Source organism: Simochromis diagramma, unplaced genomic scaffold, assembly GCF_900408965.1.
Source record: "Simochromis diagramma unplaced genomic scaffold, fSimDia1.1 OVJJ01000216.1, whole genome shotgun sequence".
In the NCBI taxonomy this organism is placed as follows: domain Eukaryota; kingdom Metazoa; phylum Chordata; class Actinopteri; order Cichliformes; family Cichlidae; genus Simochromis; species Simochromis diagramma.
In genome coordinates this window covers 18,203,888-18,218,674 of record NW_024386883.1, presented here as the reverse complement: position 1 = coordinate 18,218,674, position 14,787 = coordinate 18,203,888, and positions in this window count along the sequence as shown.

Genomic DNA, 14,787 nt, shown 5'->3' with positions numbered 1-14,787 from the left:
ATGTCACAGCAGAAATTGAGACTCTTCACACCAGACACATTTCTCTAATCTCCCATTGTCCAGTTTTGGTGACTCCATGTGAACTGTAGCCTCAGTTTCTGTTCTTAGCTGACAGGAGTGGTACCAAGTGTGATCTTCTGCTGCTGTGGCCCATCTGCTTCAAGGTTTATCATGTTATGTATTCAGAGATGCTCTTCTGCATACCTTGGTTGTAACAACTGGTTGTTTGAGTTATTGTTGCCTTCCTGGCAGCTCAAAGCAGTCTGGCCATCTTCTGTTGTTCAATTTGCCGTTTTCACTTCACCTGTCTTTCTGATGGTGATGTTTAATTTGAACTTCAGCAGATTTTCTTCACCATGTAAACATGTTTAATGCACTGAGTTGCTCCCATGTCATTGATGTGACTGGCTGATTAGACATATCTATTAACAAGTAATTCAACAGATGTAGCTAACAATGTAGCCAGTGAATGTATATCTTCATATGATCATCTAACTCCCACTTTGCAACCAGGTTCCAGGTCAAGATTTCCAGGAATGGTGAAGCTGTTTTCTATGAGAACTGGTTTGTAGTAAATATCTATTGCTTAGTAAGCAAACCCTGATCTTGACTTTACACATTGGTTTCTTCTAATGTACTCTGAGCACCAAAATCATTATTAAGGTCGGACAGTGGTTGGACAATAGTTGGCTAAAGCAGGTTCCAAACCTTTTTTGCGCCACAGACCGGTTTACGTTCGACAATATTCCGACCGGCCTTAAAGGTGTCGCAGATAAATACAACAAAATAAAACTAGTACCAGTACAAAAAAAAAAAGAAGATTTATTCATAACACAGGGGAAAAGACCCAGGGAAACTGAGTTAACGATAAAACCGATAAAAAAAAAATAAAATATAACGCTGAAAACCATAAATTTCACACCCGAGCCTCAACTCTCACTGCCCAGTACCAAACGACTCACGGACCACTACCGGTCTGTGGCCCGGGGGTTGGGGACCGCTGGGCTAAAGTGTTAAACTGCATGAAGCCTCACCCCCCGCCCCCATATTGTTTTACATACAGTATAGATGTGACCAATGCACTAATGTATCAATATAGCCATTTCCAGAGTCTGCCAGTTTGTATTTCCACTTACCTGTATGGAAGATTTCATTAAACTTAGTGAGCACGAGCTCAGTGTGAATCCATTAAAATTTGGAGGTGATCCAAATCACTTTCTTTAAAACTGTTACATACAGGAGGTCATTGGCCTTGATGAAGCACGCACTTTCTTAGTGGCCTTTTATTCTGATATAATTCGACTGAGTTTTGCTATAAGTGAGATGAGTTTCAACTTATACCATTTAATTGCCCTACAAAAAAAAAAAATTGTCCGCTGAAATCTGTTCGGCCAAAAAGGTATTTTGCTCTTTAACGTTTGTAATTCAAATGCATTTGCATCAGGCAGTATTTCAAAAACCAAACAAAATAAACCCAAAAGTGACAAACCTGTCTTCTTGTGACTTGGGTCATTTGTGTTGCAGTGTTTTATACTGCTGAAGCGCAGTCAAAGGCAAATATTCAGGTAAGCTCGCTAAAAAAAGTACTGCTATTTTTTAAGGTTCTGCACAGAGTTTGATCACTCGGAGTAGTCGGTAGAAGCAGGCATATATTCTCAGCAGTGAACCGGGCAGGAGAGGGATAGAGTTCATCGCTGGTTCTTAAATCAATCCAGGCTAGAGGCAGTTTTAATCTACCAAATATCTGGGTGGATTAAAACATAAATACTTAATCCATGCTTGCAGGTGCTCATCAAGGTAGCTATAAGTCTGCTTAGTGCCAGTTGTGCACTGTTTGTGTGATATATCACTGTTTGCTTTGCAAACATGAAGTACAGAAATGTGAAGTAAAAAACCAGTTAGGTCAGTTTAATGGTTTATCATCACCCAGTTACAATTATATATTTTTTAAGCATTTTAGTCATATAGATATTTTGTAGTTTGGTTCAATAAAATCCTTCAAACAGTGTTTGCTTTGGGTTGTTTCTTATTCATGAACAGAACATACAGTAAATATTTTCAGCTTTTATTCATACTGGTAGTTGTTAGTTTTATATGATACTTTGAGTGTTTGAAATTCACCAAAATTTGCTGCTCAGCACAGATACCAAAATAACCATATGTAAACACCAAGTGGATTCCATTTGGTTGGGATTAGTTTGTTATCTGTACTGTACAGCTGGGTTCAACTGTGCAGACACATTCAATTTTGTGCCAATCTTTGATTCACGCTTCAGAACTGGCCCAGCTTTGACACCAGGGGCACACCATCTCATTATACTGAATCACTGATTGTGAACTACATTTGGAAATGTGACTAATTCGTTGTGCTTTTAAAATTTCTCTTTTAACTTATTCTCAACTGGAACAGGAATAAATTCATCATTAAACGAGCAGTGTACAAATGTCATCATCATTATAAAACTCTGATGACAAGAGCTTTCATTAAAAAAAACACGTTCCCTTGGTACAAAAATATGACACTAATCACAGACATGATGCACAGTCAGCCCAGGGAAATCTGCTTTTTGCTTTAGGAGCGTTTTTAAATAATAACATACCATTAAAAAAAAAAAAAAAATTGATGAAATTGGCTCTGTGCAAATGCACCAAGCACTTTAAAAGCTTCTACCTTATGATACAACGTCCAAATCAATTTTTTATTAACGTGATAGAGAAGGACAAAAGTGGAATTCAGATGATGTTATGAAAGTTGGCCAGTGAGGAGCTCAGGCTGGATGGATGGGTAAGCAAAACAGTGGAAGTGATCCTGTTACTGGAGCTCAGCTTTTCCTAGCCATGTTCACTGTCTATGATATGAAAGATTCGAAGACTTCCTAGATAGATCCTCTTCAAACCCCAGCTTTATTGCTGAGCTCTTACAAAATACAAAGAAAAGAAGGTTAAGCGCAAATAATCAAACTGAGAATCTTTTAGGAAAACATACTATGAGGATGGACACAGCCATGAGGGAGAATGCAACAATATACACACACACAAGACAACGAGCGAACAGGCAACAGGTGGGAGGACAGTTGAAACCAATCGCAGATAATGAGACAGAGGAAGCGGAATTTAATACAAAGCACGAGAGACAAGAGACTATCAAAATAAAACAGCAAATTACTAACACTGAGACCAGGATGGGGACATATGCACTTGACACAGAGACAGAAGATAAACAAACACAGAGACAAGGTTGGGGGACAGAATAGGAACACAAAAGAGAAAAATAAAACTAACAATTAAAGCATCCATGCAACTAAAGGCACAGATAACAGGAACAGAACCATTACACAAGGCCATCTGAAAACCAAAAACACAGACTAAACCTAAAGAACTTCAGAGCAGGAGCACAGAGCAGCATTAAATTACACCAGAGGGAACTTTTATATGAGATAAAGGGGGGGACAAGACATGTAAACCCTAAGAAATAACACAAAGACAAATATCAAGAATGCAGAACCATAATACAGATGTCAAAATAAAAATGACCAAGTTAGAGAAAATGTAAACATCCCAAAACTCAAAACCATGGGAACCATGACCTAAACACAATAATGTTTTTCTTTATTTTAATTTTATTTCTTCTGGGAGGGGGTTAAGTGGCAGGTGATTTCAAAAGAAACGAAGAAAATTGCTTAACAGAAAACCAACTATGTGTCTGCAAGTTGAAGCTGCAGTTGCTCCCAGAGAGAGGAAATAAAGCATCAAAGAGAGGCTTAATATTGGTTTTTTTCCCTTATATTAATATGGCGTGCAGTTCAGTTAGCTTTGCACAAAAATAACTGGTAGTAAAAATCATCCAAAAAGCTGCTTTTACTTTTGGTACATAGAGTCTTCAGAATCTGCACTTTCCTACCTAAAGAAGTTGACTCTGTATTTCTGTTTTTACCAGAATACTTTTTATCTGTACTTCTTCTATTTAAGTTACGTGCAACCACATCCCAGCCAGTTGGGGGACTGCACATTGTTGCCCAGTGACCAGGCTGTCAGCTGCAGGCCTCTAGTCAGGCTTAAAGTGAAAAGCCTGACTGTAACAGTCGGCCAAACTAAAGTCAAGATCAGGTTTTCTCAAAAATTTAATAATCATCACATCAGAAACTGACTGTGTGCTCTTATTAATTATGTTAATGTTATTTTATATGTTGTGGTCACTAATATCACAAACATAAATACAAATGATTTGTTTTTCCCAATGTAACATTAGTATTTTTACTTCTATTCAGAGAGATCTGGCATATTTTCATCTGGTTTAGGTCATTTTTTGGAAGAGATTTGTTTAATATTATTATCTGCATTCAGTCAAAAGCAGGACAAGTTTTTTAGAGCTACCAGAACTTTTTCTGTAATTTTACACTTTTATCATGTAGAAGAACTTTCAGCTTCTTTATCTTATATTAGCACATCTCAAGTATTAAATGTGTCATTAAATGTCCTTTCACTGATATAAAGTGGAGTTTCACTCATCCGGCCCACTCAAGGTCAAAGTGGGCTGTATGTGGCCCTCGGTGTAAAATGAGTTAGACGTCCCTGCTCTGCCAGGACTTTTGCCTCAACTGCCGTTATGCTCAATTTTGTACTCTGAACGTTTTTACTGACTAAACTGAACCAGCATTTGTTTTGAGTTGTTTGGTATTCATGTGCACATTTTTATGTATTTCCAGCTTTAAAAATAAAAAAATCAATGCTCTGATGCTTTTATCGCACAGTTTGAATTGTAAGGTTCACCAAAGTCAGCTGCTCAACACAGATACCAAAATAACTAAATTCTGGCACCAAGTAGATTCCATTTGGTTTGGATTATTTTGTTATCTGTAATGTACAGATGGATTCAACATTTTTGCCATTTTTTTGATTCGTGAGGTTCGTAAAATTGGCCCAGCTCGGACACCGGGGACACACAATCCCATTAAACTGAGTCGTTGATTGCGGAAAGCATTTGGAAATGTGATTAATTCCCATCTTTTTTCTTTTTTGTCTTTTAACAGCTTGACTGGAATAGGAACAAACACATCATTAAATCAGCAATGTCCCACTGTCATCGTTATGAAACTCAGTTTGACGCCAACATCTTTCATTAAAAAAACATGCAGCCTTTCAGGGTCCCGTGTTCCCTCTGTATGGAAACATGACGCTAATCATGGACACGGTGCACGCAAAGCCTGGGGAAAACTGCTCTCGTCTTTAGGAGCGTTTTTCAAATAATACCATTAAAAAATAATAATTGATGAAGTTGGCTGAGAGCAAAGGCACTAAGCCCTTTAAAAGCTTTCCGTCGTCTTACAATACAATTTCCAAATCAATATTTCATTAACTGGATAGAGGTGCAATGTTCCTTGTTAATAAAGAAGGTTTGGCTCAGCACAGAGTTCATGTTTAGCTTTAGTGAATTTTAGGAAGGAGGCACTGTAGCTTCTGATGTTTCACCAGGCCTCCCACACTTTCAGTATATTCGCTACCCCTCCAGTACACAGTCTCACACATGCATCATCCTCCCTCTTATGGTTTCTGCACTTATGGGCCTTTTTATGACTGGTGTCTGATGTCCAGCATCGCCAGGCATCCGGTGACTTTCCTAGTGGCAAGTCAGAAAACAAATATGAGCTATTTACTTGTCAGAGAAAATGCAACACTGTAGCTACAGAGTTACGTTTAGAACAGCATTAGCTTAAGACACTGCATTCATTGCACTACATTAGCGTACTTAGAATTTTGGTAAACTTAGTCAGATTTATGACCACAGCTAATAATCATCTCTAACTGGTAAGAGGGGCTGCATCGCATAAACACACCGCTGTGATAGCTACATCGGCATTCAGATTCACCCTTCTATCCATTTTCTTAACCACCAACAACAGGGCTGCAGTGGGGCTGAAGCCTGTCCCAGCTGACAGTGGGTGAGAGGCGAGAAACACCCAGCACAGGCTGCAAGTCCATTACCAGGATAACACAGAGAGACAGGCCACAGTTCATGCCAACACCCACACCTACTGACAATTTAGAATCACCAGTTTAACCTAATATGCAGCGAAAACCTAAGCAGGCACAGGGAGAATGTGCCTGATGATTTGACTGCTGATTTAATGAAACTGTACGAGTTGGCAAGTCAATCCCATTTAAACTGGCTTCTTTATGAACTATTTGACCGCAGGTTATGTCTTTAAATTTCTGCTTTTAAAAATGTTATTGAGGTGTGTTTAAGGTCATATGATGATATGCTTGATCCACCATGTACATCTGCTGAACGATCCATACACCCATCTTCTTATCAGGCCTAATGTCAGGGCTGGGTCTCTGGCTCCATCTGCCATTTCCTTCAGCTCTGCTGGGAGATACAGAGGTGTTCCCAAGTCAGCTGAGAGTCATAATCTCTCCAGCGTGTCCTGTGTCTGCCCTGGGGTCTCTTCTGAATTTTATCTTCCTGAGACGTCATACTTAGGCAGGTTCCATGAGGCATCCTAATGCCCGAACCACTTCAACTGGCTTCTTTCAGCGTGGAGGAGCAGCCGCTTTGCTCTGAGCTCCTCCCAAATACCCGAGCTGCTCAGCGTATCTTTTACGATAACCACAAATTACCACTTTGGATGAAGCTGAATCTCACTGCTTGTATCTGCTGTCTTAATTAGACAACAGTATTGTCTTGTTAACTGAATCTTTAGTCACGTGGGTCTAGAGACTGGCCAGTGAGCCCTGAGGCAACCACCAGGTGCAAAGTCAAACTGTGTATTCTCCAACTGGTTGACAAGTGTCGCTGGGTGAAATCAATCCACCAAACAGGCTCCTGCAAAAAAAATCTCCTTGTGATTACTTTGATAAATAGCAAACTGCCACAGTTCAGTTAGTAGTTTGTAGGTTGTATAGAAGCAGGTGAATGCTTGCAGGCAAACTTGTACTTTCTATGCAAAATACAATCTGCTAAAAAACAAAACCATACTAAGGAGGTTTTCAGTGCAGCACCTCAGTAGGTTGTGGTCAAGGTCAAGCATCCAGCTAGCACTACTGAAGAGTGTACATTGTTGGGGTTGGCTGTGTGGCCCCAAAACGCAAAACTAGAAAGATGAGAAACAAAAATTAAAAGCAGCTTTACTGCTGAGCTCTTACAAAATACAAAGAAAAGAAGGTTAAGAGCAAATAATCAAACAACTGAGAGTCTTTTAGGAAAACATACTATGAGGATGGACACAGCCATGAGGGAGAATGCAACAATATACACACACACAAGACAACGAGCGAACAGGCAACAGGTGGGAGGACAGTTGAAACCAATCGCAGATAATGAGACAGAGGAAGCGGAATTTAATACAAAGCACGAGAGACAAGAGACTATCAAAATAAAACAGCAAATTACTAACACTGAGACCAGGATGAGGACATATGCACTTGACACAGAGACAGAAGATAAACAAACACAGAGACAAGGTTGGGGGACAGAATAGGAACACAAAAGAGAAAAATAAAACATCCATGCAACTAAAGGCACAGATAACAGGAACAGAACCATTACACCAGGCCATCTGAAAACCTAAAGAACTTCAGAGCAGGAGCACAGAGCAGCATTAAATTACACCAGAGGGAACTTGTATAAGATAAGGGGGGGGACAAGACATGTAAACCCTAAGAAATAACACAAAGACAAATATCAAGAATGCAGAACCATAATACAGATGTCAAAATAAAAATAACCAAGTTAGAGAAAATGTAAACATCCCAAAACTCAAAACCATGGGAACCATGACCTAAACACAATAATGTTTTTCTTTATTTTTACTTTATTTCTTCTGGAGGGGGTTAAGTGGCAGGTGATTTCAAAAGAAACAAAGAGCAAAGAACAAGAAACAAAGATGCACTGCTTGTATCTGCTGTCTTAATTCTTTGTTCACTAGGAACAGTTTAAAGCTTAGGTGAGAGAATAAGAACGTAGGTGGGCTTGTAAATCCACAGTTCTGCCTTGGTGCTCAGCTTTCTCTTTGCCAGAGCAGATCAGCACAGCGTCCACATTACTGCACCAGTTCATCTTTCAAATTCCTGAATTACTCTTGTTACTCTTGTTCCCAAGACCCACAGATATTTCACCTTCTACACTTTGGAGGGACAGCAACTCATCCATAGCCCAGAGTGGGCACTCCACCCTTTTTCAGCTGAGAACTATAGCCTCAGACTTAAAGGTGCTAATTCTCATTCCTGCCGTTTCAGCTGGTGCTGCACACTATTGAGGTATGAGTTGGAGGATATCACTCAATCAAGCCAGAAATGTGCAGACTACTTCCTTGCACCATCCTCTGATCTTTGGCTGTGCCTCCAAATTCTGTCCTCATAAAAATTATGAGCAGAACTGGTGACAAAGTGCAGCTTTGGTGAAGTTCAAAAACAAGTCTGACTTATTACCAGATGCTCTGAGCACAGTCTGAATAGTACATGGTCTGAATAGCATTTAACAAAAGGCTCAATGCCAAATACCCCATACTCTGAAAGCATCTTCCATTGGACACCGCATGGGTTGTATATGAATATTCCAATACACAAAACACATCATGTAGACGGGAAAACTCCCACATATCATGAAGTCTCCTCAAGAGGGTAAAGAATCAGTGCAGTATTCCCAGACCAGGATCTATCCAATAAGAGGAAAAACTGTAGTAGAGAAATGAGAACCAGTAGCAGACATGTAAATTTCTCCTTCTGTTTGTGACAGTGTTGATGAATTGCTTGTTGCTGTGGAAATACCTTCTTAGACAAGGGTAGATTGGAAGAAAAAGTAAACACATTATGACTCACCACCACGCGTTTATAGCGTTATTATTTTCCACAAGCATTAATTATAGTTTCTGAGACGTGTTTCCAAAAGCTCTATCACCAAGATTTCAAATAAATACTGTCATGTTCTGGGGGTCTGTAAATAATCAAACCACTGCATTCCTGCTGCTGCCCAGGGACCTCCTGCAAATGACTTGCTTTCATTCCCTTCCATCAGCTATCAAAGCATAGAAAGACAGAAAACACAGCAGATGCACACTTTGACTGTTCTCCTGTAGAGAAAGTCAAATGTTACAAAAAAAAAAACCCAAAAAAACCAGCAGAACGACTTCTCATCACATTTTTACACCAACGTTTGACAGATAATTAACACGTTTCACAAGTACAATAGAAAAAGAAACAAACTGACTGTCATGCATTAAATGAATCAACAACACTGTGCGTGCATGCCAAGTTCTTGCATGTGGAAATACATGCGAGTTTCTGTTCAGTAAAGGAGAAAACAATGAAGTGTAGAGCATCTGTGTGGACATTTGATTAAGTATTGTGGAGCTGTAATGAAATCTTCCAGTGCACATGCACACTATTTGAATTACCTCAAAGTCAATTTTACTGTAACAGTCTTTAATAGTATGTTCTCTGTCTCTGCCTGATGCTCATCGTCTCTGTATTGTACCACTTTGTGCTGAGAGCTGCAGCACGGGTGACAAATTGAAATATTGAAATTCATCTTGATGAATTGAAAGACATGCAGTGCGCACAGCCAGTAGGATTCTGTCAGATTGGTTTCTGTGTGTCGCTCGGTGGGTGTGTCATGTGGGATGCGATCGCTCGAAGAAGCCTGAAAACACACGGAGGGAAGCTGTCCTCTGCCCCATGTGAAGCGTGACTCTCAGGCCTTGAGTTGCAATATGCAGGTGAAGTCAGTCATGATGCAACAGTGACACCCAGTGCAAGGAAAATACTGGAGGAAACACATCAAGTATTTACTGGTCATTGTGGATTATGGAAATTATTGATAATGTTAAAGTTATCTCATGTTTTAAATCATATAGTAATTTAAACATCCAATGCTTGAGCACTTTAAGCATGAGGGGGGGTGACTAGATTTTATAATGAAAATAAAAAGTGGGCCATACATTTTATCACCATAATGAATCATTGTAGGGTTATTTTAAAGGACCGGAAAGCAGAGGGGTTACTTATGTTGGCCCGACTAGGTTTTTAATGATATTCAAACAGTAGATCACTGACACTGTGGACAAAGTTGGAAATCAATGCGATCACTTCTAAAACACTTAAAGAAAAGAGAAGACTGCAATATAGCTCTCATTTGCTGTTCCTTTGCATCATGTGTAAAAACAAATACCTTTAAATAGCCAGAGTGCTTATGCTGAAGGCAGATATAATATGATTTAAACTGGGATCAGACTCATAATAATCCAAATACACATGCTGGCTCAATGGGAGAATAAAGGAGGAAATAGTGATATAGAATAGAACGGGAATGAAGTTTTTGACTGTCCCTGACTCAGGAACACACTGTACTCCCACATCTGCATTATATACTAAACTATTCTATATAGTTCACTATACTGCAAAACTGTTAATATTTCATTTCTCAAAAGCAACAAGTATTGAAGTATTGCAATGACCTCATAATTCATCAGCACAAAATCACTTTATTTAGTACTGTGAACTCAAGTGAGGCACATTTTCCCTGACGAGTGCAAAGACTGAATATAAATGTGTAAGATGAGAAATGTTATGCTGGTTATTTATAACCAGCATAACATTTCTCATCTCATCTTTCTCATCACACACCAACAGCAATCATGGTCTAAAGTTTAGACCATGATTGCTGTTGGTGTGTGATATGGTTTTATACAGTTTAGCCTGTATGACATTGCAACCACAGATGCATAAGTGCGCTAAACTTGTATTCTCTCCGAGGGTCAGTAGGACAAGACGCAGATATCTGTATAACCAGCAACAGGACAGCTGATTGTACAGATACTAAAATGCCTTCCCTGCAATGTGTTAATTGCAATTAGCAATTTTCCTGCTGACATTATGAGCTTATTCGCTAGTCTCAAGTGACATTGAACATAACACATATTCATTTTGTAAATCATGGCACATTTTAAATGTATAAAACCAGGATATGCTCTACTGTGCAACTGACAAGTCGCTAGCCTTTGACTGTGCATGCTAGCCTTTCACTATTTCACACCTGCCATGTGGTTGTGATGTCTCTCACTGCCATCATTTACATACAGTCTGTGGTACTTATTAAGTAAATCTGTTCACCGTTTATCTTCCACATGGCTGTGAAATGACAAACTCAGAGGCATCACCAATATTATTTTTGTGGATGCAGATTTATTGTATTTCATGTGTTTTTAGAGTAAAAAAGTCTACAGGAACATAAAAAAAACTACAATTAGAAAAAAATGATGGCAGTATACTTTTTCAACGGTGGAAAACACCAGAGTGCGCTCTAGCCGACAAGAATTCAAGGTGACCACACTCACGGTGCAGTTTTTCAGCCCGCTCCTAACCTGCTGGGAATATTTAATGTTCAAAAGATCATAAGATTGTAAGTAGAGTATCCCTCATGTTGAAGAGTGAGGAGACTGTGTTGGTAGCTTCCTATTCATTCCAAAAACAAATAAGCTGTAACAACAGAACAGATGAGGACTTAAGTACTTCACTTTCTGCTTCCTCTCTTTACTCTAAGAACAGATGCGTCCCTGTCACAGAATCACAGAGATAAAGACTATAAGGTAAGGATGTTGTTGCTGTTTTTGTCTTCTTCTTCTTCTAGGGGAAAAGAGGTGAACGTCGTTTCATTGGAGGCTGTCCAGAGAGCTAACAAAGTGTTCCATGTCTGGATTTGTTTCTCAAGGGCAAAGCATCCAGCGCCGGCCAGCAGGCAGCCTGCTCTGCCGCTTTTATGCCGAAGATTTCATTTGGGAGCTAACACTATTTTGCGGCTGTCGTTCTCTGCACACTGCCACCGCAGAGAGGCTGGGAAAAAAACATAAAATGGAAAAGTTAAAAGGAAATGAATAACACCCTCAGGCACTCCCCACACAACTGGCTTCTGATTTCTATTTGTTTCTCAATCCGAGCCTCTGCTGAGCCGCCCAGCACACTGACCGACAACAGACATTAAAAACAAATGAAAGAAAGCATCATGGCATCTCATTCTTTCATCAAGGTGTGTGTGTGTGTGTGCGTGTGTGTGTGTGTGTGTGTGTGTGTGTGTGTGTGTGTGTGTGTGTGTGTGTGTGTGTGTGTGTGTGTGTGTGTGTGCGTGCGCGCGTGCATGTGAGGTGGTCTGGGTTGTGTAGCGCATACGCCTGTGTACAGAAGTGTTTTCAATGCACAATTTCACCCGTCATGAATAATGAACTCCAGACAACTTAAATCTCTCCTCAACTTAATTCCCAGTGCTGGCAGCACGTTTGCTTGTCTTGTTGCAAGATGAGTTCATGCTTGGAAAGATATGATACATAATTCACCCCATGTAACCACCGAACTCCAACATGGCATCCCTGTGGAGGGGTGACGGGAGAGGTGTTGCTGTATGGAATCATAGTTCCTCATTTTTGATCATTTATTTATGCGACGTGTGAAAACCACAGCACACAAAAAAACCCTCATAAATATTTCATCATATCAGTCACTTTGGACAAAAGGTATTAGGATTCTGGAAACCGTGCATAACTTTTGCATTGACTTACCCTGCGTGCTGTTGTGGTTATTGGAGACTAGCCTGAACTGATTCACATGCAGTTTAGTTCAAACATTATTTAAATCACCAAACCAAGCAGAGTCCACTCACTGCTGTTACTGATGAGCCTGGTATGCTGCGTAATCCTGCACCACCACCTTTCCACACGTTAGTCTTCACGATCATAAATACTGATTAGAAGTTTATTTCTGGGAGCTAGGGGAAGAAATTCTGTCATGCTCGTGGGAAATCAGAAAACTCTATCAGGAATGGGGAAAAAGAAAGACAAACTAAGGCAAACTTCCTGGTTCAATAAAAAAACTCATTTTTGTATCTTAGCATTTCCTTAATCTCAATCCTACTTGCACATTGACATCAGTAAGATGAATTTTTTATTTCATTTATTTTTTACTTTTTATTTGTATTTTTTGATGACCCTCGCAGTAACATGCGCATTTCCCCAGCGTGGGATTAAAAGTCTTTGTCTGTTGGTTTATTTACCCATAGTCTAAATCTAATGTATGTATGGAAGTGTGTATGTTGGAATGAATGTAAGACTGTACGTGTGGCTCATGTGTTTTAAAATCTACCCCAACAATATGGGGGGGGGGGCATTGAAGCTCAAGATTTAACAGTGAGGTAATGGAGCAGATAAAAAATGGCCTGGTTAAATGTGTTTTGTTTTACTGAGTGGTAGAAGCAAATAGCAGTGCCTCACAAATCCTGAAAGAAGTCCACTACCTGTGCAAACACAGTCAGTGGACCAAACCACTGTGAGGTACATGAGAGGGGTGCGGCGCCACCCCAGCTGCACTTTCAGCTCCACCCCTGCAAAGATGTAGCTTTTTATAAGGTTTTTTAAACAGATCTACATTTATATACTATGACTTTGACATAGTGGAAGAAGTATCGTCCCCAGCATCCATTTCCAGAATGTTTAACAGTAACAGAAACAGGATCAGCTGATTCAGTTCTGGTTCACAGGGACCCCAGACAGGTCGCCAGTCTGCTGCAAGGCCAACACACAGAGACAGACAAGCATTCCCACTCATATAATAATTATAAGTGATGATATTGCTAAATCCACTTGTTTGTCATGCAAATGAAAGTCACCGGTTGTTACCTGTTACCTCTAATGAGGGATTTATGGTCTCCTGTTTGTGTCTGTTTGACTAAGCAAACAGAGGAATTGTGGGAATTCAACAAATCTCCAGAGTCCCTGTGACAGCCAACAGCTAATGCATGTAGATCTGGCCAAGGCACTACTGCACCAGGACACTGAGAAAGCTCAGAAGAACCAGAGGATCTTCTCCGGGTCACCAGGCGAAATCTTATCAAATATTTTGTACTCCTGAAGCGACTCTAATGATCGCTGCTTAATTAACTGACTGTGTGGATAAATTCAATCACCGAACTTTCTTCAGTGTATTTAAAACATAAATAATCATTAAAACAACTCCTTGCTTAGATGGTACTTCTGTTTTGACTCTTTACATTCATGCACTGCTCGAGGACCAGCTTCTCCAGAGACTGTGATCTGCTCTCTGCATCATCCTTCTGGGTCATTAAAGCCCTCACGTCTCCTCCTCAAATGAAACAGCTTAGCCTCTTTTATGTACTGCTGACCTGGGCTGTAGAACACCTCGCTGGCTTCCTACTTGCAAATGGACAGGTGAATTCCTCAGAGCTAAAGTGAGAGCTGCTGATACTGGGAGGTGCTGAAAGGTCTTTGCGGGGCAGTAAATGGTAAACAATGTATTTATCAGCTTATCTAAGAAATGCAAATTTGATTATAACATGTTTAGATGCATTGATGCTGTCTGGGTGTTTGTCACCACCTGGAATAGGCTCCTGTAACCTGTCATAAGATGCATCAGCAGTAAGGTTTATTGATGGATGGATAACGTCATTGATTAGTGTCAAAAATGAATATTGTCTGATATTGTAAAAAATCAAAGATGAATGTTGGTTTCCATCACAAAAACTCAGTATGACTATATTGATAGACTTAAACTAGATGCCTACTTGTTCTAAACTGTAAATAAAATCCAAACATGTATTTCTTGTCTCTCTGTGTGTGTGTGTGTGTGTGTGTGTGTGTGTGTGTGTGTGTGTGTGTGTGTGTGTGTGTACACTGTAACAAAAGAACATTCAGGTTGTAACCTCAGCTGAGAGAGAATGAAGAGAAAAAAAAGGAGATAAAGCCTGTTGCTGTTTGCTGAAGTCAGTGCTTTTGTGTATGTGTGCTGTGG